The following is a 27009-nucleotide window of genomic DNA, read 5'->3' as shown; positions in this document are numbered from 1 at the left end:
CCCAAGCCCTGACCTGTGCTACTCAGAACTGTTCATTTCTCTCTGTTGATGACTTTTCCTGCTGGGCAAGTCTTCAGGGTCGTATAGTTTACCTCAAGAGACTGGTCAAGGCAGTTCTTTAAACAAACAAAAACCAGTTTCCACCCTATGATAGGTGCCAGCTGTTAAGATAGTACCATCTCACCCTCATTAACCTAAATGTGGTAGTCTATCCAGCTCTGTGGAATCCAACTATGTCAAAGTCAGAAGCAACTTCAGACACTGTCAGTTCAGATGTTCTTAACCTGTAGTCCATGGACTCCTTAGCTAGATTCAGGGGAGCCATCGATTTGAATGGGAAAAACTGTTTTGTTTTTACTGACAGAAATTTCCATGGATTATGAATGAGACAACAAGCTATAATGGTATTAACACAGCCTGTGACTTTGTCCTCAATAGAAATCATCAGTTTTCTCAAATCTTACTTCAGCTGTTTCAGATGTCTCAAAATACCATTTATTTTATTTTATTATGTATTTATTTAGCTGTGCTGGGTCTTAGTTGAGGCATATGGGATCTTAGTTGCAGCACGTGGGATCTTGTTCCCTGACCAGGGATTGAACCCAGGCCCCTGCACTGGGAGTGTCTGGACCACCAGGGACGTCTCACAAAATATCATTTATATGCATCACTGCTTTGAAATTATAGTAGTTATTTACTGTATCAGTAGAGAAGCACACATATGACAATGTCTGATTTTACTTTTTACATACTGTTTTGCTAACTATGTATCACTGTAATTGGTTTTCTTCCCACTCCTGTGTAGTTTATCTTATGCATTAGAAACTCTATTCTGAATGTCAAAGAGATCCATGGCACAAAAAGGGTTAAGAACCGTCATTTATTTGCATTCTTGATTTTACAGAGGGAAGCTGAGTCCCAGACAGAGGCTTCTTGCCCACAACTATACCACTGGCTGGCTTGGGACTTGACTCTAAAACAGAGAGGAATAGAAGGGGCAGGAGAGGGGACTTCCCTGGTAGTCTAGTGGTTAAGACTCTGAGCTCTCAATGCAAGGGGAGTGGTTTTGATCCGTGGTAAGAGAACTAAGATCCTGCATGCTATGCGGTGTGGCCAAAAATTAAAAACAAAACAAACAAAATAAAATTAGATTGTGAAAAAAAGAAAGGACAAGAGGGTAGCAAGGCTGGGGAGAAAGGTCTCGCCCAATACTGTGCTCGGGCATGGTTTGCTCAGAGCAGGGAGTGATCCCCTCACACAAACTCCAGTGTTGCTGCCTGGCTGATCCTTCCCTAGTTCCTGTGGCCATTGCAGGAGCTCTAAGCAGTAACAGGGCAAAACCATTTCTCATTACAGCAAAGAGGAGTATAATTTTCCCACTTAATAATGATGCTTCCTGGCCAGTCCTTGGTTCCCAAATGCTTTGTCGTTTGAGCTGTGCTCTAGCAACAACTGACTGATTCAGAACCTTCTGTTCCAATAGGACAGTCCCAGTCCCACTCGGCATTTACTGGGATGCTCCTCACCCCCTTCCCCACACTCATCAATACACTTCACAGTTCTGGGCTTGTGCCTGATTCATGATTTAGAGCTTACAGAGAACGTCCACACAAAATACTTACCATAAGATTGTGCACATTAGCTAGAGAGGGTTAAGAGTCTTCACTCTGAGTTCCTTAACAGTTAGCATGAAGAAAGAAGAAAGATGTGTTACAAGAACTTCACGGACCAATCATTTAAAAAAAATATAGTTGTTGACAATGAGCATAGTTTTCCTGGTCCTGAGAAAGGAGGGTCATCTTTCCCACGTGTGGAATATTGCTCAGCCATAAAAAACACATTTGAGTCCATTCTAATGAGGTGGATGAACCTAGAGCCTATTTTACAGAGTGAAGTAAGTCAGAAAGAGAAAAACAAATGTTATATATTAACACATATATATGGAATCTAGAAAAATCGGCAGCAATGGAAATGCAGACGTGGAGAAACAGACTTGTGGACACAGTGAAGGAAGGAGACGATGGGATGAACTGGGAGAGCAGCATGGAAACACACATTACTACATGTGAAATAGACAGCCAGTGGGAATTTGCTGTATGAGACAGGGAGCTCAAATCCGGCATTCGGTGGCAACGTAGAGGGCTGGGATGGTGTGGGTGGTGCGAGGGAGGTTCAGGAGGGAGGGAACGTGTGTGCCTACGGCTGATTCATGTTGTTGCATGACGGAAACCAACACGATGTGGTAGACAATTATCCTCCAGTTAAAATAAACAAAAGAGCATTGTCTTCCAAAGATGTGCTCAGGTCTTTATAAGTGGCAGAGCTGAGCCAGAACACAAGTTTTCTGCCCAAGAACATGTTTTGTGTTTTCCAAGAGGCTTGCTTTCTGAACGCTGTATGCACACATGTCTGGTTCACTCATTTATGTTTCTTCCGCTTCCTGTTCTAAAAGTCCATTTGAATTCCAAGTTACTTTGCAAAATCATTTGACATCAGCTTTGTTTGATCTTCCCCTTGTATCTCTCTCCTGATTTCACAGGCAAACAAGCAAAAATGAAAACCCCAAACTTCTTCCTTTAGCAGATACTTTGTGTCCTTCCAACAGCAGCTCGGAAGGTAGAATTCCTATTTCCCTGTGAGATCTTGCTAATTAAAAAATTATTATTCACAAATAATAGCTACCATTTACTGAGTGTTTACTATGTCTAAGACACTGTGTTAAACACTTACATTATCTAATCCCCAGTTAATTTGCAATGCTTGGAAGTTAGTATTCTCATTTTGTAGCTGGAGAAATTGAAATTTAGATACTTTGAGCTCAGATCTAATTCCAGAGTTCCTATTCCTAACTGCCACACGTTGCTGATTCTGTACGACTCCATATGCCCATCTCTGTGTGCTTCCTGGGGTAGTCGAGCCCCGTCTCCCTGTCTGTCTCTTTCTCCCTTTATTATTTCTCCCCCCTCCCCTTTTTTTATTCCTTCCTTCCTTACCTCCCCACCTCCCAGCTTCCTCCCTCCGACCTTCTCTTCCTTCCTTCCTTCACCTCTCTCCTTCATACACATACATTTTTTAAAATATTAAGCAATTTTTTGAGGTTGGTTGAGTTCATGCCTTTTATGCTTTGTTGGTGAAGGCAGGAAGAGGGAGGATTTCAGACAGAGAGTGACTTTGGAATAAAGGCCTCATAGAACTTCAGAGCTGGAAAATCCTCCAGAGGAGCGGTCCTGAAACTTTGCACTGAGCGCAGCATCAGAGTCCTGATACAGGCATGGACACTTATTTACTATGATGTACTGCATATACGTGTATATATGCACAAACATATTTGTACACACAAAAAATAGAATTTTTATAAGGATGAGGACAATTTAGAAAGGATTTCTAAAATTTTTATTTTCTTCTTATACTCCAGTGGATTCTCTGCCTCTGCAACCCCCTCCATGGGGATGTGTACTCCCTGCCTGGGCCTCAGTGCCCAGAGCTTCTGTGAGTGTTCTCGCCACCTGGACAGGAGCTTGTCTGTGCTTCTCCTAAGGACTCCCTGGGGTGGCGACTGCACGGGCCCTCTCGGTGATTCATGCCCCAGCCTGCTGCGAGATCAGCCAAATGATCTTCTGGATGTGGCACCTCAAACTGTATCTTGGTAGAACCAGTTTCTATAGGGCTTCTATAGACATGGAGGAAAATTGCCTGTTCTTCTTCCATAAACGTGGCAGCATTTGAATCTGTTTGGAAATTGTGAAAGTCAGTCTGTGCTGGGTTTCTGAGACCTCCTGGGGTTGTTGTGAAGATCAAGTGATGAAAGGAGGCAGGACTTTGTGATACACAAAGGCCCTACAAAAGTCAAGTTATATTATTAGCTGTGATGTGCTTTTATGGAGGTAGGAGTGAAGGCAAATAAAACGAGACAGCTTAGACTTGCCGAGAGAGAGCCTCTGCGGGCCCAGCACCCCCCTGAGTTCAGGGAAACTTCCTCCTGGGAAGGTTTTCCTATATTGTCTGCAGTTCAGTTCAGTTTGGTCGCTCAATCGTGTCTGACACTTTGGGACCCCATGGACTGCAGCACGCCAGGCCTTCCTGTCCATCACCAACTCCCAGAGCTTGCTCAAACTCATGTCCCTCGAGTCAGTGAGGCCATCCAACCATCTCATCCTCTGTTGTTCCCTTCTTCTCCTGCCTTCAATCTTTTCCAGCATGGGGGTCTTTTCCAATGAGTCCTTTCTTCACATCAGGTGGCCAAAGTGTTGGAGTTTCAGCTTCAGCTGTCTGCAGACCTTCCCCATTTCCCACCTCCCTTTCAGGCACAAAGAGAGGGTGGCCTCGTCTGTGAATTTTAAAAAATTTATTTTATTGAAGTACAGTTGATTTACAATGTTGTGTTAATTTCTGCTGTACAGAAAAGTGATTCAGTTTTATCTATATCTATATGTTGATACATATATTTATTGTTGTTTGTTGTTGTTTAGTCACTAAGTCGTGACCTTATGACTTAATGGATTGTAGCCTGCCAGGGTCCTCTGTCCATGAGATTTTCCAGGCAAGAATACTGGAGTGGTTGCTATTTCCTTCTCCAGGGGAATCTTCCCAAAGCAGGGGTCGAACCCATGTCTCTTTACGGATTCTTTACCCCTGAGCCACCTGGGAAGCCCAATATCCTTTTTCATATTCTTTTCCAGTATGGTTTATGACAGGATGTCAAATAGTTCCCTGTGCTATACAGTAGGATCTTGTTGTTTATCCACCCTATATATGGTAGTTTGCCTCTGCTAACTCCAACCTCCCACTCCATCCCCTATCCTCAACCCCTTGGCAACCACAGGTCCACTCTCTGTCTCCTCTGAATTACACCCCTAGGATATGAAGGAGTCAGAAACAGCCAGCAGGGGGAGAAATTGATCCGGAGAAGAGTAGGAAGAGGCCTCAGCCTCAAGCCTCAGCTTGAAATGATACAGAAATATTTGTCGTAAAATCCATGTGAATCAGATGAAGAAGGCCTTCTAAAGTGGTAAATAGTTCTTAAGAATGAATCAAGATTTGCTATTTCTGGATTTATAGATGTCACTCCTTCCCAACCATTCACCGGCAACTGTGGAATCCTCCAGCCACCACTGAGCTGGGCATGTCTTCTGAGGAAGGTACTAAGGCCGGCCACTCACAGGGACCCAAGAAAATGGGAAAGACCTGTAGTTACTTGTGTTACAGAGTTAGCAAGCTTGAAGTGAGATAAACAGAAAACTTTTATATGCAAGAGAGCCAGTCCCGGACTTACTTTTCATTTAATTCAAGAAAGCAGAATTAAGCTCAAGTTGCTTTTTATTTTTGGTTAAATGAATGGGGAATGAATGAATGAAGCTTTCTGTTTTGAAGATTGGATTTCCCCATCCCACCTCAGAGTTGCTTCACCTTTGCAGGAACACAGAGGGAGAAACGCTTATCTCCTGAGAGTGGGGAGACTTGGCTACGTCTGAGCCTTGCCCCGAATCAGTCATGAAAAGCTCTCTGTTCTTTGGTCTCCTGGCTGTAGGGAAGACCAGCTGGGGGAGGAATTTCTCCTCTTATACAAGGTGATGATGTGGCAGGCTGGCTGGGTAAGCCCATGACACGAGCTTGGACTGTCACCAAAGGAGCGGGACCCTGCCCCAGGTCCATCCTGCGAGGGGGCAGTGCCCTTTAATGTGGGCAGAGGGAATGTTGGTCCCCCAGGGTTCCCTTCACAGGTGTGGTGGGAGCGGCAGTTGAATGGGGCAGTTGGAGAGGAGGGCTCCAGGCAGGAGGGGCAAGGAAGCTGAATCCGAGGTTCGAGGAGCGAAGGTGACCTGGCAGCAACGGCAGGCACTGCTCTCGGAGCCCCATGACTTCTGACCCTGCCTCCTCTCCCGCCCATCCTCAGGACCAGAGCGTTTCCTGCCCAGGTAAAGCTCCTCTCTGTAGCACTCAGCCCCCAGTTGGTCTCTGAGGCCCTTGTCTCTCTCTCCCAGGACAGGCTGTGACGGGCAGCCTGTGTGGGAGGAGGCAGCGACCTGGGGCCCCCAGAGCACAAGGGGCACCCGGGCACTGCCATTAGGGAAGCCCCCCAGTGTTGTTAAAATGAAGCAGGAATGCCAAGGCAGGATTTCCAAATCTGACATAAAAAAGCCTATATGAATAGAAGTCCTTCACACACACACACGTTCACCATTTAATCAAAGGATTTATTAAAAAGAAATGCTACTTTGTGGTACTCTCCTATACGGTTTTGGTGTAAATGGAAGTCTTCATCTTTCTTCAATCTTGTGAGAGCATCTCTGTAGCTGAGAGACTGCCTCACCTAGAAACCCCTTCACAGATAGCCATCTGGGGCTCTCTGGGGACAAGAGGACTTGAGCAAACCTCTGTCGCCTTTCTGCACTCTAGTCCGCATGTGCTCTCACCTGCCCATGATCCCTTCTGCCCTCTCTCCCCTTCTTTCCTTGCTCCAACACCAGTCCAAGGACTGGCTGTCCACCTGGATGCTGGGCACCGCTAGACTGGACAGACAGCAGAGGGGAGGGGAAGGGGCTGAGGGAAGCTTCCCAGAGCTTCCCCCCCGAGCTGGAACCTGGTTAGACTCTCAAGGAAGGGGCTGCAGGATTTGCAGCGAAGCGCATGAGATCATCAGATATTGGTAATTTTGATGATTTTAAATTAAGAAAAGATTTGTTAGGAGAGGAATGGTGGCCATAATCTCTTATCTGGGAAGGATTTTATTTTTATCCATTTGACTGATGCAAGAGAGTCCTAAGGAAGGATTTCCAATATGGGCACCAGGGGAATCTGAGAATCCAATTCTCAAACAAGACATTGTTAATTGTTAATTTTCTGGGTTAGAGAGGCAGAAATAGATCACAATGGAACAAAGTGGGTAGGTGTGGAAAATGTTTCTTCTTGAAATGCTCTCAAGGCATTTTTTGTTTTCCATCTTTGGAGGGAGACAAGGTTAGAGAAAAAGGAACCCACTGTAAGGAAAATAGCAAATGCAATGATAAATGCTAAGTCACCCAGACCCCACAGTCAAAGAGACATTAAGGAGTGGTGGGGACTGTGGCAAACTAAAGCCCTTGTACCCTACCTAAAAAGGGTTGATGCAGCTCTTCGTGAGTTGATACAGAGCTCCTGATAATGAGCATACAGAACTCCTGACTTCTTGACAAAAGGCAGAAGTCTTTTTTCTTTTTAACAAGATTATCTTCTGATTTTTAAATGTTTTCTATAGGTTCAGAAAATTTGAAAAACTATACAGGCTAAATAAAATGGACTTGCACGTATAATGTGGTCTATGATCTGTGAGTTTGTGTCCTCTGCTCTAAAATGAGACCTTCCTGCTTCTGCCTTTTCTAGTCTATTGAGGTCAGCTTAGGGAACACCCTGCCAGCAAGCAGAGGGATGCACCAGGGACCTTCCTCCATCTCGTATCATCCCTCAGATACTCTGAGTGGAAAACAGCAAGGTGGGAAGAGAGTCATGACGGTTGCAGGGGCCCTGGCCTGTTGGGTCCTTGCCTTTTCCAGCTCTCATCAGCAGGCCCCACCCCATGACTGCCAGCAAGCAGATTTCTCACTCCAGGCAGCTCCTCACTCCTGGCAGAGGATGGCACGACAGACGGGGTAGAGACGTTAGCCAAAGCAGACTTCCTGATTTAAAAAGCCTCATTTCCCCCTGGGGCTGCCAAATTCTGCAAAGTACCATTCCAGCTGCAATGCTTCCAAGTGGTCTTAGGTAATCACAACTCTGCACTCCCTGTGGAGTGCTCAAGGAAATTACCTCCCAGCCCCAATTTCCTATGCACTCTGATTACCTGAACCTAACCAGGGAGGCCTGCTGTCCTGTGTTTGGCATCTTGGAGTCCAGACCCCTTACGACAAGCTGATGACAGCTCCCTGCCAGGACTCTTTGCTATCAGAGAAGTGAGGAAAATAATAGAGATCATAGGAGGCTTCTCCACAGATGGGGAGGCGCAAGCTCTCAGAAGGAGAGTCAGGATCGGAGGCACTGGGGACGTTCAACCTGGACGAGAGAAGAATAGCAAATGGGTTGCTGGGGTGAGCAGAGGGACACAGCAATTGTCCTCAAGCGTGTGAGGGTGCATAAAGAGGGCTTAAATGTGACCTGCATGGCCCCAGTGAGCAGAGCGACTGTGGCAGGCAAATCGCTTTCAGTTCCACTGAAGGAATACGATTTGTTCCCTGTAGGGCTACTTCTTTAAAAGGAAGTTTAGTTTTTTATTTTGAAATGACTTCAAACTTATGAAAAGTAACACGAATGATGCTATGAAATTCTAACTACTCTTCACTCTGATTTGCAAATTAACATTTTGCCACACTTGCTTTAACATTTTCTCTCTATGCATAATTATTATTTTTCTGACAAGTTTGAGAGTAAATTGCAGACATTTTGCTCCATTACCTCTAAATACTTCAGTATGTATTTCCTAAGGGTAAGGATGTTCTCTTACATAGTCATAATTATCAAAATGATCAATTATCAAATTGCACAATTATCAAAATCAGGATATACTTTGATATATTAATAATAATCTTACGTAACCTATAGTCCACATTCAAATTTCAATTGTCCCAGTAGCATCCTTATTTTTCTCCTGATCCAGGATTTAATACAGGGTTGTATGGGTCTCCCAGATGGCGCTAGTGGTAAAGAACCAACCTGCCAATGTGTGAGATGAAAGATACATGGGTTCGATCCCTGGTTTGGGAAGATCCCCTGGAAGAGGGCATGGCAACCCACTCCAGTATTCTTTCCTGGAGAATCCCATGGACAGAGGAGCCTGGCAGGCTACAGTCCATGGGGTCAGAGAGAGTTGGGCATGACTGAAGCGACTTAGAATGCACACACTCCTATTGCTTTTAGCTAGCATGTCTGTTTAGCTGTCTTGAACCTAGAACGTCTCCTTGCCTTTCTGTGTCTTATATTATACTAACAGTTTTGAAAAGCACAGCCAGTGGTTTTGCAGAATGTTTCTTTAGGTTTGCCTGATATTTCCTCGTGACTAGATCCAGGTTATCCATTATTTGCAGAAATATTGCATGAGGGCTCTCTTGAAAAGAATGACTGGGGTCTGTTGCCAAGCTTGTTGCACCACAGTGTGGTTGACCAGAAGGAAATTCTTACTCAAGACACTGAGTTTGCCATGTCTGATGTCTTCTTGGATTCTTTTAATTCTTGGCTTCTGTGATTCTCACTCCTCAAAATAGTTTCAGTTGAGTTTCAGAACTTGTACTGAGCTCTTTCATCAGCTAAACCGCTTTCCTACCTCTGCTGTGCTCACTTGGAACTTCCAGGCAGCCCTTAGGGCACCACAGGCAGGGATGTGGCCCAGAGGCCACGGGAGGCTTGGGCATCTGGTCAGGGACCACAGCATGGCTGTTCATAACACACGGCAGTAACAGGGAGGATGGGGAGGCTGTCAGGAAACTCCGTGTACAAGGCTGTGCCTCTGACCAGATTTCCTTCCTCTTGTCTCTCTGCCCAGAGCTGGATTGCATATATTCGGGGAGCCAATGACCCATCCAAGGGTGACAGTCCAGTTTCTTTGCTTTTCTCAGTCTGAGCATCCCTACAGTAGCTATCAGCCCCCCTCACACACACTTCTCCCCTGTATATTCCTGCAGCAAAGCCCGAGAAGCCAGGAGGGCATGGTGTTTTGGGTAGAGGAAGCTGTGAAGAGCTTTCTGGTAAACAGACAATGGAAGTCTTGTGGGAGAGGCTCAGGGTCGGACCTATGCAGGGCCTGCAGTCTGCTGTCCACAGAAGCAGGAGCAGATCTAAAGCCCTCACTGGTGTTTCCAGTCTTGTTGCTCTTGACTCTTGCCTAACCTCATGCATGTGGTTCCCTTAAGAGCCTCACTACACAGACACTACACACCCAATCTCAGCGAACGTCCCACCTGGGCTTCCCCTCAAACTCTCCTTCTCTCCTCTCGTCTGCTTCTAGCCACCTACCTCTAGCCTCACTTCCTATTAGAAATCCTCCTGAAAGCCATCCTCTTCCCAGACCATCCTGACCTGTCCTTCCACAGAACTTGGGTAGCACAGGGGGCCTGCATTCCTCTGTGATACTCAGCACAGTCAGCCTATTCCCAGGTTTGCATTCTTAAATACGTGGTTAACTATTTCAATGTCATGGGTCAAACCCTGTATGACCTCCATTTCTCCACCTTGAAGGTAATAACCATCATCTTGAAATTGGTGTATATCTTTTCAAATTCATTTTTTAAAAATACACTTAAAAAAACCAGTATTATGTTTACAGAAAAATTGAGGAATAGTACAGAGGACTTCCCCTCTTATTAACAGATTAGTATGGCGTATGTGCTATGATTCCATATATATTACTATTCAACAGTAAAAATTAATGAAATAAAGCCACACATCAACCTGTGTGAATATTGTAAATCAAGAGAGGAAAAAGATCAGGTTGTAGGAAAATTTATTCACTGTGATAACCATATGTGAAAGTTCACATACTAAAACACTAATATATTCATCTACTGATAAATATGTTTGCAGTAAAATTCCATTTCTCCAAGTAGCTTGGATTCCTTTTATTGGGGAATGGTGTTAGAAACCAGGATTTGGCACTGGGCGTGTTATTTGTTGCTGGGATATATACATCTTGCTTTTCTCACTTCTGAATAAATTGTGGAAACTCAAAAAAATTAAGATTAAGAAGAGAAGTGACATACTGGTATAAACGTGATTCATTTAACTATAAAGAATTAATATACAGAACTTATAAAGAATGTGCAATAAATAATAACAAACACAATTAATTATCAATTGTATTGATAATTAATTCACAGGTGAACCAAATTAACACATATAAAAATGCTTAACCTCTGAGTATCAGGGAAATTTGAATTAAAGCCACAATCACAAAAGAGCTATTTATCATTCTTCATATTATCAGTATTAAAAAGCCTGGAAATTGTAAGTCTTGGTATATACATGGAGCAGAGCAGCTCTTAAGCTCTGCTCATGGGAGAAAAATTTGTCCAAAGCAATTTGGTGCTATCTGGTCAAGTCGAAGGGTATCTTACTACACTGCGTGCAATCCTCGCCCTTAGGCATTTACGTGCTCCGAACAGATTCTGCTTGCTGAAGGAGTCACCTGCAGAGTGGCCACCAACTTTGTATGCTTCCTCCCACTGTCCTCACAAATTCCCCCCACCTCTGCTAGCCTTGTTGTTGTGGTTCAGTCGCTCAGTCATGTCTGACTCTTTGCGACCCCATGAACTGCAGCATGCCAGACCTCCCTGTCTCTCATCTCCCGGAGTTTGCCCAAGTTCATGTCCATTGAATCGGTGATGCCATCCAACCAGCTCATCCTCTGCTGCTCTCTTCTCCTCTTGCCTTCAATCTTTCCCAGCATCAGGGTCTTTTCCAATGAGTTGGCTGTTCACATCAGGTGGCCAAAGTATTGGAGCTTCAGCATCAGTCATACTGGAAAGTTCTAACAAAACATGGTCCATGGGAGGACAGAATGGCAAACCACTCCAGTAATCTTGCCCCAAGAACCCCACGAACAGTATCAGTTCAGTTCAGTCACCCAGTCGTGTCCGACTCTGCGACCCCATGAATCGCAGCACGCCAGGCCTCCCTGTCCATCACCAACTCCCAGAGTTCAATCAGACTCACCTCCATCGAGTCAGGGATGCCATCCAGCCATCTCATCCTCTGTCGTCCCCTTCTCCTCCTGCCCCCAATCCCTCCCAGCATCAGAGTCTTTTCCAATGAGTCAACTCTTCGCATGAGGTGGCCAAAGTACTGGAGTTTCAGCTTTAGCATCATTCCTTGCAAAGAAATTCCAGGGCTAAAGGCAAAAAAATATGATACCAAAAGATGAGCGCCTAGTTTGGAAGGTGTCCAGTATGCTGCTGGGGAGGAGCAAGGGCAGTTAGCTCTGCAAGCCTCTCCCCTCTCATACTCACTGATGGCAACGCAAGTTCAGATGTATGGCAAAACCAATACAATATTGTAAAGTAATTAGCCTCCAATTAAAATAAATAAATTAAAAAAAAACAAAACAAAAAAGCAAGCAAAAAATGCACAGAAAATAGATTCATGCACAAAATATCCCTGTGGCTCTCTACAGGAACACTTGTAGCAACTCTAACAATTTTAAACATTCATCCATAGGAAAATGGATGGATTGTGTAATATGGATATAGAATGTTACTCCATAACTCATTTATTTTGTGACTAAGAAAATTAGAGATACCAAGGGAACATTTCATGCAAAGATGGGCTCGATAAAGGACAGAAATGGTGTGGACCTAACAGAAGCAGAAGATATTCAGAAGAGGTGGCAAGAATACACAGAAGAACTGTACAAAAAACATCTTCACAACCCAGATAACCATGATGGTGTGATCACTGACCTAGAGCCAGCCATCCTGGAATGTGAAGTCAAGTGGGCCTTAGAAAGCGTCACTATGAACAAAGCTAGTAGAGGTGATGGAATTCCAGTGGAGCTATTTCAAATCCTGAAAGATGATGCTGTGAAACTGCTGCACTCAATATGCCAGCAAATTTGGAAAACTCAGCAGTGGCCACAGGACCAGAAAAGGTCAGTTTTCATTCCAGTCCCAAAGAAAGGCAATGCCAAAGAATGCCCAAACTACCACACAATTGCACTCATCTCACACGCTAGTAAAGTAATGCTCAAAATTCTCCAAGCCAGGCTTCAGCAATACATGAACCATGAACTTCCAGATGTTCAAGCTTGTTTTAGAAAAGGCAGAGGAACCAGAGATAAAATTGCCAACAGCTGCTGGATCATGGAAAAAGCAAGAGAGTTCCAGAAAAACATCTATTTCTGCTTTATTGACTATGCCAAAGCCTTTGACTTTGCGGATCGCAATAAACTGTGGAAAATTCTGAAAGAGATGGGAATACCAGACCACCTGATCTGCCTATTGAGAAATTTGTATGCAGGTCAGGAAGCAACAGTTAGAACTGGACATGGAACAACAGACGGGTTCCAAATAGGAAAAGGAGTCCATCAAGGCTGTGTATTGTCACCCTGATAATTTAACTTATATGCAGAGTACATCATGAGAAACGCTGGGCTGGAAGAAGCACAAGCTGGAATCAAGATTGCTGGGAGAAATATCAATAACCTCAGATATGCAGATGACACCACCCTTATGGCAGAAAGTGAAGAGGAACTAAAAAGCCTCTTGATGAAAGTGAAAGAGGAGAGTGAAAAAGTTGGCTTAAAGCTTTAACATTCAGAAAATGAAGATCATGGCATCTGGTCCCATCACTTCATGGGAAATAGATGGGGAAACAGTGGAAACAGTGTCAGACTTTATTATTTTTTTGGCTCCAAAATCACTGCAGATGGTGACTGCAGCCATGAAATTAAAAGACGCTTACTCCTTGGAAGAAAAGTTATGACCAACCTAGACTGCATATTGAAAAGCAGAGACATTACTTTGCCAACAAAGGTCCGTCTAGTCAAGGCTATGGTTTTTCCAGTGGTCATGTATGGATGTGAGGGTTGGACTGTGAAGAGAGCCGAGCACTGAAGAATTGATGCTTTTGAACTGTGGTGTTGGAGAAGACTCTTGAGAGTCCCTTGGACTGCAAGGAGATCCAACCAGTCCATTCTAAAGGAGATCAGCCCTGGGTGTTCTTTGGAAGGAATGATGCTAAAGCTGAAACTCCAGTACTTTGGCCACCTTATGCGAAGAGTTGACTCATTGGAAGACTCTGATGCTGGGAGAGATTGGGGGCAGGAGGAGAAGGGGTCAACAGAGGATGAGATGGCTGGATGGCATCACCGACTTGATGGACATGAGTTTGAGTGAACTCCAGGAGTTGGTGATGGACAGGGAGGCCTGGCGTGCTGCGATTCATGGGGTCACAGAGTCGGACACAACTGAGCGACTGAACTGAACTGAACTGAACTGAAGAGTGTTTTTAACCTCTTAATCTCCCTCACTATTTCACTCACCCTTGCCTCCCTTTGGCCACCACCTGTTTGTGTTCTTTATCCGTGAGTCTGTTTCTGATTTGTTATGTTTGTTCATTTGTCTTTTTAGATTCCACATATAAGTGAAATCATATGGTATTTGTCTTTCTCTGTCAACTTATTTCACTTAACATAATACCCTCTGGATCCACCCATGTTGTCACAAATGCCAAGATTTCATGAAGTGTAATCACTGGATTGTATGGCAGTTCTATGTTTAATTTTTTGAGGAACCTCTCTACAGTTTTTTTATAGTGGTTGCACCAATGTACATTCTTCCCAACAATGCATGAGGGTTCCCTTTCCTCCATATCCTCCTCAACACTTGTTATTTGTTGCCTTTTGATGGTAGCCGTTCTGTCAGGTGTGAGGTGATATCTCATTGTGATTTTGATTTGCATTTCCCTAATGATCGGTGATACCGAACATCTTTTCATGTGCCTGTTGGCCTTCTGTAGGTCTTCTTTGGGAAAATGTCTATCAGGTTCTCTGCCCATTTTTTAATTGGGTTGTTGGAATTTTTGATGTTGAATTTTAAGACTTCTATGTTTATTTTGGACATAAACCCCTTATCCAATGTATCACTTGCAAATATCTTCACCCATTCAGTAGGTGGCCTTTTCATTTTGTTGATAGCTTCTTTTGCTGTGAAAAAGCTTTAGTTTGATGTAGTCCCACTTGTTTATTTTTTATTTTATTTCTCTTGCTTGAGAAGACATAACCAAAAAATATTTCTAAGGGCAATGTCAAAGAGTGTACACTGCCTTTGTTTTCATCTAGTTTTATGGTTTTAGGTCTTTAAGTCTTTAATACATTCTGAGTTTATTTTTTTATATGGTGTGAGAAAATAGTCCTGTTTGATTCATTTGCATGTTGCAGACCAGTTTTCCCAACACTACTGAAAAGTCTGTCTTTCCCCCATTGCATATTCTTGCCTCCTTTGTGTGGATTAACTGACTATACCAGAGTGGGTTTATTTCTCGTCTCTTGATTCTTTTCCACTGACCTATATGTCTGTCTTTGTGCCAGTATCATACTATTTTGATTCCTGTCACTTTTGTAGTATAGTATGAAATCGGGCTTTGTTCTTTCTTGAGATTGTTTTGCCCACTTGGGGTCTTTTGTATTTCCATGCAAATTTTAGAATTCTTTATTCTAATACAGTGAAAAATGCCATTGGTATTTTGATATGGGTTCTGTTGAATTATAGATTGCCTTGGATAGTATGATCATTTTAATAATGCTAATTCTTCCAATCCATGAGCATAGTATATCTTTCCATTTGTGTCATCTTTCATTTCTTTCATTAACCTTGAAATTTTCTGAGTACAGGTCTTTTAACCCCTGGTTTGATTTATTCCTAGGTATTTTATTCTTTTTGAGGCAATTGTGAATGGGATTGCTTTCTTAATTTCACTTTCTGATAGTTCATTGTTAGTTTATAGAAGTGCAACAGATTTCTCTATATTAATTTTGTATTCTGCAACTTTACTAAATTCATTGATGAGTTCTAATAGTTTTTAGTGGCATCTTGAGGACTGTGTACATAGTATTATATTATCTGCAAACTGACAGTTTTACTTCCTTTCTAATTTCTTTTTTTTAATTATGAAAGTATGATAACACAGTTATAGGAGACAGAAAATACAGAATAAAGTTACATATAATTCCACTATATATTCCAATTATTTTTTAAGTAGATAAATTCAGATTTTTTGCTTTTGAACTGTGACTCTTGAGAGTCCCTTGAACTGCAAGGAGATCAAACCAGTAAATCCTAAAGGAAGTTAACCCCGAATATCCATTGGAAGGACTGATGCTAAAGCTGAAGCTCCAATACTTTGGCCACCTAATGAGAACAGGCAACTCACTGGAAAAGACCCCGATGCTGGGAAAGTTTGAAGGCCAAAGAAGAAGGAGGGAGGCAGAGGATGAGGTGGTTGGAATGCATCACCAGCTCAATGGACATGAGTTTGAGAAACTCTGGGAGATAGTGGAGGGGAGTCTGGCATTGCAGAGTTGGACATGATTTAGTTACTGAACAACCACAACAAAATTAAGATTTTTAGTTGGAGTTTCAATATCAAACTCTCAAAAATCAATAGAATGAATATACAGAAAAGTAGGATATAGTAGACCTAAAAAGCACTATGAACCAATTCAACATATTTATGCAATTTTCACACAATAGTAGGATACAAATTCTATTCAAGTTCCCATAGACTATAAACTAGGAGATACTGGAACATATACAGGGACATAAAACAAGGTGCAAAAATTTCATGGTCTTGTAGTAGTCTCACGATCTTTTTTATTTCTGTGGTGTCCATTGTAACTTCTCCTTTTAATTCTGAATTTATTTATTTGGCCCCCTTTTCTTTTTTTCTTGATGAATTTGGCTCAAGGTTTATCAATTTTATCTTTTCAAAGAAACAACTCTTACTTTCATTGATCTTTTCTATTGTTTTTAATCTCTATTTCATTTATTTCTGAGGATCTGCTCTGATCTTCATTATTTATTTCCCTTTACTAACTTTGGGTTCATTTGTTCTTCATTTTCTAGTCCCTTTAGTGTAAGGTTCAGTTCAGTTCAGCCGCTCAGTTGTGTCCGACTCTTTGCAACCCCATGAATTGTAGCACGCCAGTACTTTGGCCACTTCATGTGAAGAGTTGACTCATTGGAAAAGACTCTGATGCTGGGAGGGATTGGGGGCAGGAGGAGAAGGGGATGGCAGAGGATGAGATGGCTGGATGGCATCACTGACTTGATGGACGTGAGTCTGAGTGAACTCTGGGAGTTGGTGATGGACAGGGAGGCCTGGCGTGCTGCGGTCCATGGGGTCGCAAAGAGTCGGACACGACTGAGTGACTGAACTGAACTGAACTGAGGCCTCCCTGTCCATCACCAACACCCAGAGTTCACTCAGACTCACGTCCATCAAGTCAGTGATGCCATCCAGCCATCTCATCCTCTCTCGTCCCCTTCTCCTCCTGCCCCCAATCCCTCCCAGCATCAGAGTTTTTTCCAATGAGTCAACTCTTTGCATGAGGTGGCCAAAGTACTGGAGTTTCAGCTTTAGCATCATTTCTTCCAAAGAAATCCCAGGGCTGATCTCCTTCAGAATAGACTGTTGGATCTCCTTGCAGTCCAAGGGACTCTCAAGAGTCTTCTCCAACACCACAGTTCAAAAGCATCAATTCTTTGGCACTCAGCCTTCTTCACAGTCCAACTCTCACATCCATACATGACCACTGGAAAAGCCATAGCCTTGACTAGATGGACCTTTGTTGGCAAAGTAATGTCTCTGCTTTTCAATATGCAGTCTAGGTTGGTCATAACTTTCCTACCAAGGAGTAAGCGTCTTTTAGTTTCATGGCTGCAATCACCATCGGCAGTGATTTTGAAGCCCCAAAAATAAAGTCAGCCACTGTTTCCACTGTTTCCCCATCTATTTCCCATGAAGTGATGGAACCGGATGCCATGATCTTCGTTTTCTGAATGTTGAGCTTTAAGCCAACTTTTTCACTCTCCACTTTCACTTTCATCAAGAGGCTTTTTAGTTCCTCTTCACTTTCTGCCATAAGGGTGGTGTCATCTGCATATCTGAGGTTATTGATATTTCTCCCAGCAATCTTGATTCCAGCTTGTGTTTCTTCCAGCCCAGCGTTTCTCATGATGTACTCTGCATATAAGTTAAATAAGCTTGTTTATTTGCGATTTTTCTTATTTCCTGATGTGGGATTTTACTGTTATAAAATTCCTTTTTAGAACTCTTGCTGTGTACCATATATTTTGGATCATTTTGGTTTCATTTGTTTCCAGATATTTTTAAATTTCCTCTTTGATTTAGTCAGTGATCTGTTGGTTGTTTAGTAGCATATTGTTTAGCCTCCAAGGGTTTGTGTTTTTTTGTGATTTTTTTTTTCTTGTATCTGGTATCTAGCCTCATACATTTGTGGTCAGAAGAGGTGCTTGATATGACTTCAATCTACTAAATTTATTTGGACTTGTTTTGAGGCCTAGCATTTGGTCTATCCTAGAGAATGTTCTGGGCTTCCCTGGTGGCTCAGTGGTAAAAAATCTTCCTGTAATGCAAGAGCCCCAGGAGATGAGGGGTCAATCCCTGGGTTGGGAAAATCCCCTGAAGGAGGGCATGGCAACCCACTACAGTATTCTTGCCTGGAGAATCTCATGGACAGAGGAGCCTGGCGGACCACAGTCCCTAGGCGTGCAAAAAGTTGGACATGACTGAAGTGACTTAGCATTCACTCAGAGAATTTTCTACATGAACTTGAAAGTTTTTCAGGTCAGAGTACTGGAGTGGGTAGCCGTTCCCTTCTCCAGGGGATCTTCCCAACTGAGGGATTGAACCCAGGTCTCCTTCACTGCAGGTGGATTCTTTACCAGCTGAGCCACCAGGGAAGCCCAAGAATAGAGGAATGAGTAGCCTATCCCTTCTCCAGCACATCTTCCTGACCCAGGAATCAAACTGGGGTCTCCTGTTTTCTAGGCAGATTCTTTACTAGCTGAACTACTAGAGAAGCCTGAAGAATGTGTATTCTGCTGCTTTTGAATGAAACGTTCTGTATGTATACCTATTAAGTCCCTCTGCTGTAACGCATTGTTTAAGCCTTGTGTTTCCTTGTTGATTTTATGTATGATCTGTCCATCGTTTTAGGTGGAGTGTTAAAGTCCTCTAATATTGTCAATTTTCCCCTTTATGTTTGTTAATATTTGCATTACGTATTTAGCTGCTCTCATGTTGTGTGCATATATATCTTCAATTTTTATATATCCTTGTTGGATTGATCTTTTGATCTCATGTAATGTCTTTATATCTTGTTACAGTCTTTGTTTTAAAGTCTATTTTTCTGATGTGTGTATTGCTATTCCAGTTGAGCTATTTCAAATCCTGAAAGATGATGCTGTGAAAGTGCTGCACTCAATATGCCAGCAAATTTGGAAAACTCAGCAGTGGCCACAGGACCAGAAAAGGTCAGTTTTCACTCCAATCCCAAAGAAAGGCAATGCCAAAGAATGCTCAAACTACCGCACAATTGCACTCATCTCACATGCTAGTAAAGTGATGCTTAAAATTCTCCAAGCCAGGCTTCAGCAGTAAATTAACTATGAACTTCTAGATGTTCAAGCTGGTTTTAGAAAAGGCAGAGGAACCAGAGATCAAATTGCCAACAGCCGCTGGATCATGGAAAAAGCAAGAGAGTTCCAGAAAAACATCTCTTTCTGCTTTATTGACTATGCCAAAGCCTTTGACTGTGTGGATCACAATAAACTGTGGAAAATTCTGAAAGAGATGGGAATACCAGACCGCCTGACCCACCTCTTGAGAAACCTGTATGCAGGTCAGGAAGCAACAGTTAGAACTGGACATGGAACAACAGATTGGTTCCAAATGGGAAAAGGAGTACGTCAAGCCTTTATATTGTCACCCTGCTTATTTAACTTATATGCAGAGTACATCATGAGAAATGTTGGGCTGGAGGAAGCACAAGCTGGAATCAAGATTCCTGGGAGAAATATCAATAACCTCAGATATGCAGATAAATCACCCTTATGGCAGAAAGTGAAGAAGAACTAAAGAGCCTTTTGATGCAAGTGAAAGAGGAGAGTGAAAAAGTTGGCTTAAAGCTCAACATTCAGAAAACGAAGATCATGGCATCTGGTCCCATCACTTCATGGGAAATAGATGGGGAAACAGTGGAAACAGTGGCTGACTTTATTTTTCTAGGCTCCAAAATCACTGCAGATGGTGATTGCAGCCATGAAATTAAAAGGCGCTTACTTCTTGGAAGGAAGGTTATGACCAACCTAGATAGCATCGGAGAAGGCAATGGCACCCCACTCCAGTACTTTGCCTGGAAAATCCCATGGATGGAGAAGCCTGGTAGGCTGCAGTCCATAGGGTCGCTAAGAGTCAGACACAACTGAGTGACTTCACTTTCACTTCTCACTTTCCTGCATTGGAGAAGGAAATGGCAACCCACTCCAGTGTTCTTGCCTGGAGAATCCCAGGGACGGGGGAGTCTGGTGGCTGCGGTCTATGGGGTCACACAGAGTCGGACACGACTGAAGTGACTTAGCAGCAGCAGCAGATAGCATATTCAAAAGCAGAAACATTACTTAGCCAACAAAGGTCCATCTCGTCAAGGCTATGGTTTTTCCAGTGGTCATGTATGGATGTGAGAGTTGGACTATAAAGAAAGCTGAGCACAGAAGAATTGATGCTTTTGAACTGTGGTGTTGGAGAAGACTCTTGAGAGTTCCTTGGACTGCAAGGAGATCCAACCAGTCCTTTCTGAAGGAGATCAGTCCTGGGTGTTCATTGGAAGGACTGATGTTGAAGCTGAAACTCCAATACTTTGGCCACCTGATGCGAAGAGCTGACTCACTGGAAAACACCCTGATGCTGGAAAGGATTGAGGGCAGGAGGAGAAGGGGATGACAGAGGATGAGATTGTTGGATGGCATCACTGACTCAATGGACATGGGTTTGGGTAAACTCCGGGAGTTGGTGATGGACTGGGAGGCCTGGTGTGCTGTGGTTCATGGGGTCACAAAGAGTCGGACACGACTGACTGAACTGAACTGAACTGATTGCTACTTCAGTTTTTTTTTTTTTTTTTAATTTCCAGCTATGTGGAATACATTTCTCCCACTTACCTTTGGTCTCTCTCTTGTGTTCAGATCTGAAGTAAATCTCTTGTAGGCAGTATCTACATAGGTCTTATTTATGTATCCACACTCTATGTCTTTTGACTGGAAACTTTAGCCCATTTATATGTCATGTAATTATGGATAGGTAGTTCCAAAGAATAGCAAGGAGAGATAAGAAAGCCTTCCTCAGCGATCAATGCAAAGAAATAGAGGAAAACTACAGAATGGGAAAGACTAGAGATCTCTTCCAGAGAAGGCAATGGCACCCCACTCCAGTACTCTTGCCTGGAAAATCCCATGGACGGAGGAGCCTGGAAGGCTGCAGTCCATGGGGTCGCTAAGAGTCGGACACGACTGAGTGACTTCATTTTCACTTTTCACTTTCCTGCATTGGAGAAGGAAATGGCAACCCACTCCAGTGTTCTTGCCTGGAGAATCCCAGGGATGGGGGAGCCTGGTGGGCTGCCGTCTATGGGGTTGCACAGAGTCAGACACGACTGAAGAGACTTAGCAGCAGCAGCAGCAGAGATCTCTTCAGGAAAATTGGAGATACCAAGGGAACATTTTATGCAAAGATGGGCTTGATAAAGGACAGAAATGGTATGGACCTAACAGAAGCAGAAGATATTAAGAAGAGGTGGCAAGAATACACAGAAGAACTGTACAAAAAACATCTTCACAACCCAGATAATCACGATGGTGTGATCACTCACCTAGAGCCAGACATCCTGGAATGTGAAGTCAAGTGGGCTTTAGAAAGCATCACTATGAACAAAGCTAGTGGAGGTGATGGAATTCCAGTTGAGCTATTTCAAATCCTGAAAGATGATGCTATGGAAGTGCTGCACTCAATATGCCAGCAAATTTGGAAAACTCAGCAGTGGCCACAGGACTGGAAAAGGTCAGTTTTCATTCCAATCCCAAAGAAAAGCAATGCCAAAGAATGCTCAAACTACTGCACAATTGCACTCATCTCACGCACTAGTAAAATGATGCTTAAAATTCTCCAAGCCAGGCTTCAGCAATATGTGAACCGTGAACTTCCAGATGTTCAAGCTGGTTTTAGAAAAGGCAGAGGAACCAGAGATCAAATTGCCAGCAGCCACTGGATCATGGAAAAAGCAAGAGAGTTCCAGAAAAACATCTCTTTCTGCTTTATTAATTATGCCACAGCCTTTGATTGTGTGGATCACAACAAACTGGAAAATTCTGAAAGAATGGGAATACCAGACCGCCTGACCTGCCTCTTGAGAAACCTGTATGCAGGTCAGGAAGCAACAGTTAGAACTGGACATGGAACAACAGACTGGTTCTAAATGGAAAAAGGAGTACATCAAGCCTGTATATTGTCACCCTGCTTATTTAACTTATATACAGAGTACATTATGAGAAACACTGGGCTGGAGGAAGCATAAGCTGGAATCAAGATTCCTGGGAGAAATATCAATAACCTCAGATATGCAGATGACACCACCCTTATGGCAGAAAGTGAAGAGGAACTAAAAAGCTTCTTGATGAAAGTGAAAGTGGAGAGTGAAAAAGTTGGCTTAAAGCTCAACATTCAGAAAACGAAGATCATGGCATCTGGTCCCATCACTTCATGGGAAATAGATGGGGAAACAGTGGAAACAGTGGATGACTTTATTTTTTTGCGCTCCAAAATCACTGCAGATGGTGACTGCAGCCATGAAATTAAAAGATGCTTACTCCTTGGAAGGAAAGTTATGACCAAGGTAGATAGTATATTGAAAGGCAGAGATATTACTTTGCCAATAAAGGTCCATCTAGTCAAGGCTATGGTTTTTCCAGTGGTCATGTATGGATGTGAGAGTTGGACTGTGAAAAAGCTAAGTGCGGAAGAATTGATGCTTTTGAACTGTGGTGTTGGAGAAGACTCTTGAGAGTCCCTTGGACTGCAAGGAGATCCAACCAGTGCATTCTAAAGGAGATCAGCCCTGGGTGTTCATTGGAAGGAATGATGCTGAACTTGAAACTCCAATATTTTGGCCACTTCATGCGAAGAGTTGACTCATTGGAAAAGACTCTGATACTGGGAGGGATTAGGGGCAGGAGGAGAAGGGGACAGCAGAGGATGAGATGGCTGGATGGCATCACCGACTCGATGGACATGAGTTTGAGTGAGCTCTGGGAGTTTGTGATGGACAGAGAGGCCTGGCATGCTGCAATTCATGGGGTCGAAAAGAGTCAGACACGACTGAGCGACTGAACTGAACTGAACTGAACTGATGTACTTACTGCCATTTTGTTAACTGTTTGGAGGTTATTTTGTAGTTCATTTTTGTACCTTTTTTCTTTGCTCTTTCTTGTGACTTGATGTCTATTTTAGCATTATCTTTGAATTCCTTTCTCTTTTTTGTGTGTATATCTATCACAAGCTTTTGGTCTGTGTTCCCATAAGGTTTACATATTAACAGGCTGTATATGGTTGGCTGGTGGTTTAGTCACTAAGCTGTGCCCAATTCTGGGAACCCCATGGACTGTAGCCTGCCAGATTCCTCTGTCCATGAGATTTCCAAGCCAAGAATACTGGAGTGTGTTGCTCTTTCCTTCTCTAGAGGATCTTCCTGACCTAGGGCTTGGACCCAGGTCTCCTACATTACAGGTGGAATCTTTACTGAATGAGCCTCCAGGGATAGCCTGTGTATATAGGGAATTATTTTAAGTTGATGATCTCTTAAGTTTGATCACATTTTGACCCTGCATCTTTTACTGCCCCCATCTCTCCTGTTTAATGCTTTTGATATTACATTTTACATCTTTTTTTTTTTTTTGCTTGTCTCTTAACTGCTTATTGTGGATATAGATGATTTGACCATTTTTGTCTTTTAATCTTCCTTTTATCCTTGTGACTAAAATATTACCTTTACTGTATATTTGCTTTACCAATAATTTTTTTTTTAGTAATTCTTATATTTCTAGTTATAGTCTTTTCTCCATTTAGAAAATCCCTTTAACATTTCTTGTAATGCTAGTTTAGTGGTGCTGAACTCTTTTAGCTTTTGTTTGTCTGTAAAACTCTACCTCTACATATAACCTGAATAATAGCTCTGTTTAGTAGAATATTCTTGGCTTTGGGCTTTTTCCTTCCATTGCTCTAAATATATTGTGACTTGAGCCTGCAAAGCTTTTGCTAAAAAGTAATCTGACAGTCTTATGGAAGCTCTCTTGAATGGAACTGGTTACTTTTTCCATGCTGCTATTAAGATTGTCTCTTTATCATATTTTTTTTGTGTGTGCCATTTTAATTACATGGTGGATCTCTTTGGTTTGATCTTGTTTAGGACTCTGTGGTACCTAGACCTGGATGTCTGTTTCCTTTCCCAGGTTAGGGAAGTTTCAGCTAGGAGGTCTTTAGATATGTTCTTTGCAATTTCTCTTGCTCTCCTTCTGGGACCTCTATAATGTGAATGCTAATATTTTTTATGTCATTCCAGAAGTCTTGAAAATTGTCCTTGTTTTTAAAAAATTCTCTCTCTCTCTTTTTTTTTTTTTTTGGTTCAGTTTGGGTGTTTTCACTACTCTGCCACTTCACTTGGAGAAGGCAATGGCACCCCACTCCAGCACTCTTGCCTGGAAAATCCCATGGACGGAGGAGCCTGGTGGGCTGCAGTCCATGGGGTTGTGAAGAGTCGGACACGGCTGAGCGACTTCACTTTCACTTTTCACTTTCATGCATTGGAGAAGGAAATGGCAACCCACTCCAGTGTTCTTGCCTGGAGAATCCCAGGGACGGGAGAGCCTGATGGGGTCGCACAGGGTCGGACACGACTGAAGCGACTTAGCAGCAGCAGCAGCCACTTCACTGATCTATTCCTATCTTCTAATCTACTGTTGATTTTTCTAGACTCTTTAATTTCAGTTATCGTGCTCTTCAGCTCTGTTTGGTTCTTATTTCTATATTCTAACTGTTTGTTAAACTTACCACTGTGTTCATCCATTCTTCTCCTGAGTTCATATCTATAATCATTACTTTGAACTCTTTATTGGGGTAAATTACCTCCACTTCATTTTGTCTTTTTCGGGGGATTTATCTTGTTCCTTCATTTGGAACATATTCCTCTGTCGCTTTTTTTTGTCTGATTTTGTTTTTATTTTTACATATTAGGTAGACGGGTTAGTTTTTTGATCTTGAAGAAGTAGGCTTGTGTAGGAGATGTCCTGTGGGGCCAGCAGGACACTGTCTTCTGGCCACCACATCTGTGTGTTCTAAGGGTACACCCTATGCAGACTGCATGCTCCTGTTGTGGTAGGGCCAACTACTGTGGGTGTGTTGGTGGTTGGGCGTGCCTCCAGCCCTGTTGGTTCCTAGGCTCTGCCTCATATGTGATCTCATTGTGGGCACATTCAGGTCTCAAAGCAGCTGGCTGTGGGTCCCAGAAGGTCCTAAGGCTGGTGCTGGCCCACTGATGGGTGGGGCCCAGAAGGTCCCAAGGCTGGTGCTGGCCTGCTGGTTGGTTAGAAAGATCCTAGGGTGACAGGAGTGGGGCTTGGGTGGGCCTAGCTGGAATCTTAATTTATTTTAATTTACATTTTTTAAAAAGTGTCTTTTGATTAATGACATATTTTCCCTTTTCATATTTACTGTACTCTTGAAAGCACTTTATTCCACTTGATTAAGCTGTTTATCACAGTGCTTTTGGGTTGACAATTCTGATACTGTTAGCATGGTTTTTTGCATCCTTTTATTTTTCAGCCCATTTGTGTCTTTATATTGAATGGATCTCTCATAAGCAGCATATCACTGGGTATTACTTTTATATGCAATCTGACAATCTCTGCTTTTCAATTGAATTATTAACTCCATTTATATTTAATGTAATTATTGATTTAGCTTTGTGTCTGTCAGCTTGATATTATCTTCTATTTGCTTTTCCTCTGTTCCTCCTTGCCTGTATTTTTTGGGGGTTAATCTGCAACTTAGTGCTCCATTTTATTTCCTTGATTGACTTCTTAGCTCTAAGCCCTTATTTGTGTGTGCATGTGTGTGTGTGTGTGTGTGTGTGTGTGTGTTTTCTAGGGCTAACACTATGCTTCCCTGGCAGCTCAGAAAGTAAAGAATCCGCCTGCAATGTGGGAGACCTGGGTTTGATTCCTGGGTCAGGAAGATCCCCTGGAGAAGGAAATGGCAACCCATTCCAGTAATCTTCCCTCGAGAATCCCCATGGATAGAGGAGCCTGGTAGGCTATAGTCCATGGAGTTGTAAAGAGTCGGACACAACTGAGCGACTAAGCACACACGAGACTACGCTATGGTTTTATATTTTCATGTGTGTCATTGTGTGATCATTTTTCCCTTTTTAAGGAAAGGGATTTTGTCTTAGACTTCTCTCATATCATCATTATTCATTCATTCAATTCATTTATTCATTCAACATATTGTTATCAAACAATCCTTGTGTACCAAGGACTTCTAAGTGTTAGAAATACAATTGTGATCCACACAGATATGAAGCCAACAGTCTGCTTGGAAATAGATAAGTAAGTAGGAAAGTTTGCCCAAAGGAGGAAACATCTGAACTAAGCCTTGAAGCCTCAACGGTGAAGTTCAATTTTCTTCAAGTGAAGGGAATAATATTAGATTGTTTCAGGTTGTGGCAATAGTGGTTTCAAAGACCCAGAAACAGGAGCAACTGGTAATTTGCTCAGGGAGTGGTAAGACATGCAGCATGGCTGGAGCACAGTGTTAGAGCAAATGGGGTGGAATGTGGAGTATGGAATAGGTTGGCAAGAAGTTTAAGGAGTCCCTATGATAACTTTTAATTTTTTCAGGAATCTAGAGCTATATCCATGATATTCATGTTATTAATGTTCACTAATTGAATGACTGAAGAGATTTTGCACAGAATTGTTGCCTATAAACCATGTGCCTCATCCAGTTGTCTATAACGCCTGTTTTCACTTTGGGAGATTTGTCTTTTGGAGGTGAAGACATTTTGATTTTCAAATCCTATTATAAAAGAAGAATATATTATTCCAGAGGAGTGCTTTCTGTAACATAACATAAGCAAGGGATTTTCCAAGGTTATTGCAGAAGAGAGCATGCATCCGTTTACCTACACCTAGATTGCCTCAGATGAGAAAGTGCTCCTCATTTTACATATATCCTTCCCCTGCCCAACTTTATTGGGATATAATCGCTCTATAACATTGTGTAATTTTTAGGTGTACAATGTGTTATTTTTCTGTTTTTTTAATTTATTTTTAATTGGACGATAATTGCTTTGCAATATTGTGTTAGTTTCTGCCATACATCAATGTAAATCAGCCAAGGTATACATATGTGCCTTCCCTCTTCAAC

The 27009-nt window shown here is 42.6% G+C and overlaps 1 protein-coding gene across 5 annotated transcripts in view; it reads left to right on the top strand.

Annotated features, from left to right (window-relative positions):
• Positions 1–5712: 5712 nt before the first annotated feature.
• The window catches only part of ABCC12 (ATP binding cassette subfamily C member 12), a 94913-nt gene continuing 73616 nt past the window's right edge, over positions 5713–27009 (top strand). For 2 of the 5 annotated variants that reach the window (XR_009730757.1, XM_061387091.1), the window contains exon 1: positions 5715–5915. The gene's annotated coding sequence lies outside the window, so the exon portion shown is untranslated. Of the gene's footprint in view, positions 5916–27009 lie in introns of all 5 variants that reach the window. The other 3 variants (XM_061387090.1, XM_061387089.1, XM_061387092.1) reach the window with 2 other exon arrangements.

This window comes from Bos javanicus, chromosome 18, assembly GCF_032452875.1.
Source record: "Bos javanicus breed banteng chromosome 18, ARS-OSU_banteng_1.0, whole genome shotgun sequence".
Lineage (NCBI taxonomy): Eukaryota > Metazoa > Chordata > Mammalia > Artiodactyla > Bovidae > Bos > Bos javanicus.
Note: the sequence above shows the minus strand (reverse complement) of the source record. Positions and strands in the feature narration are given on the sequence as shown.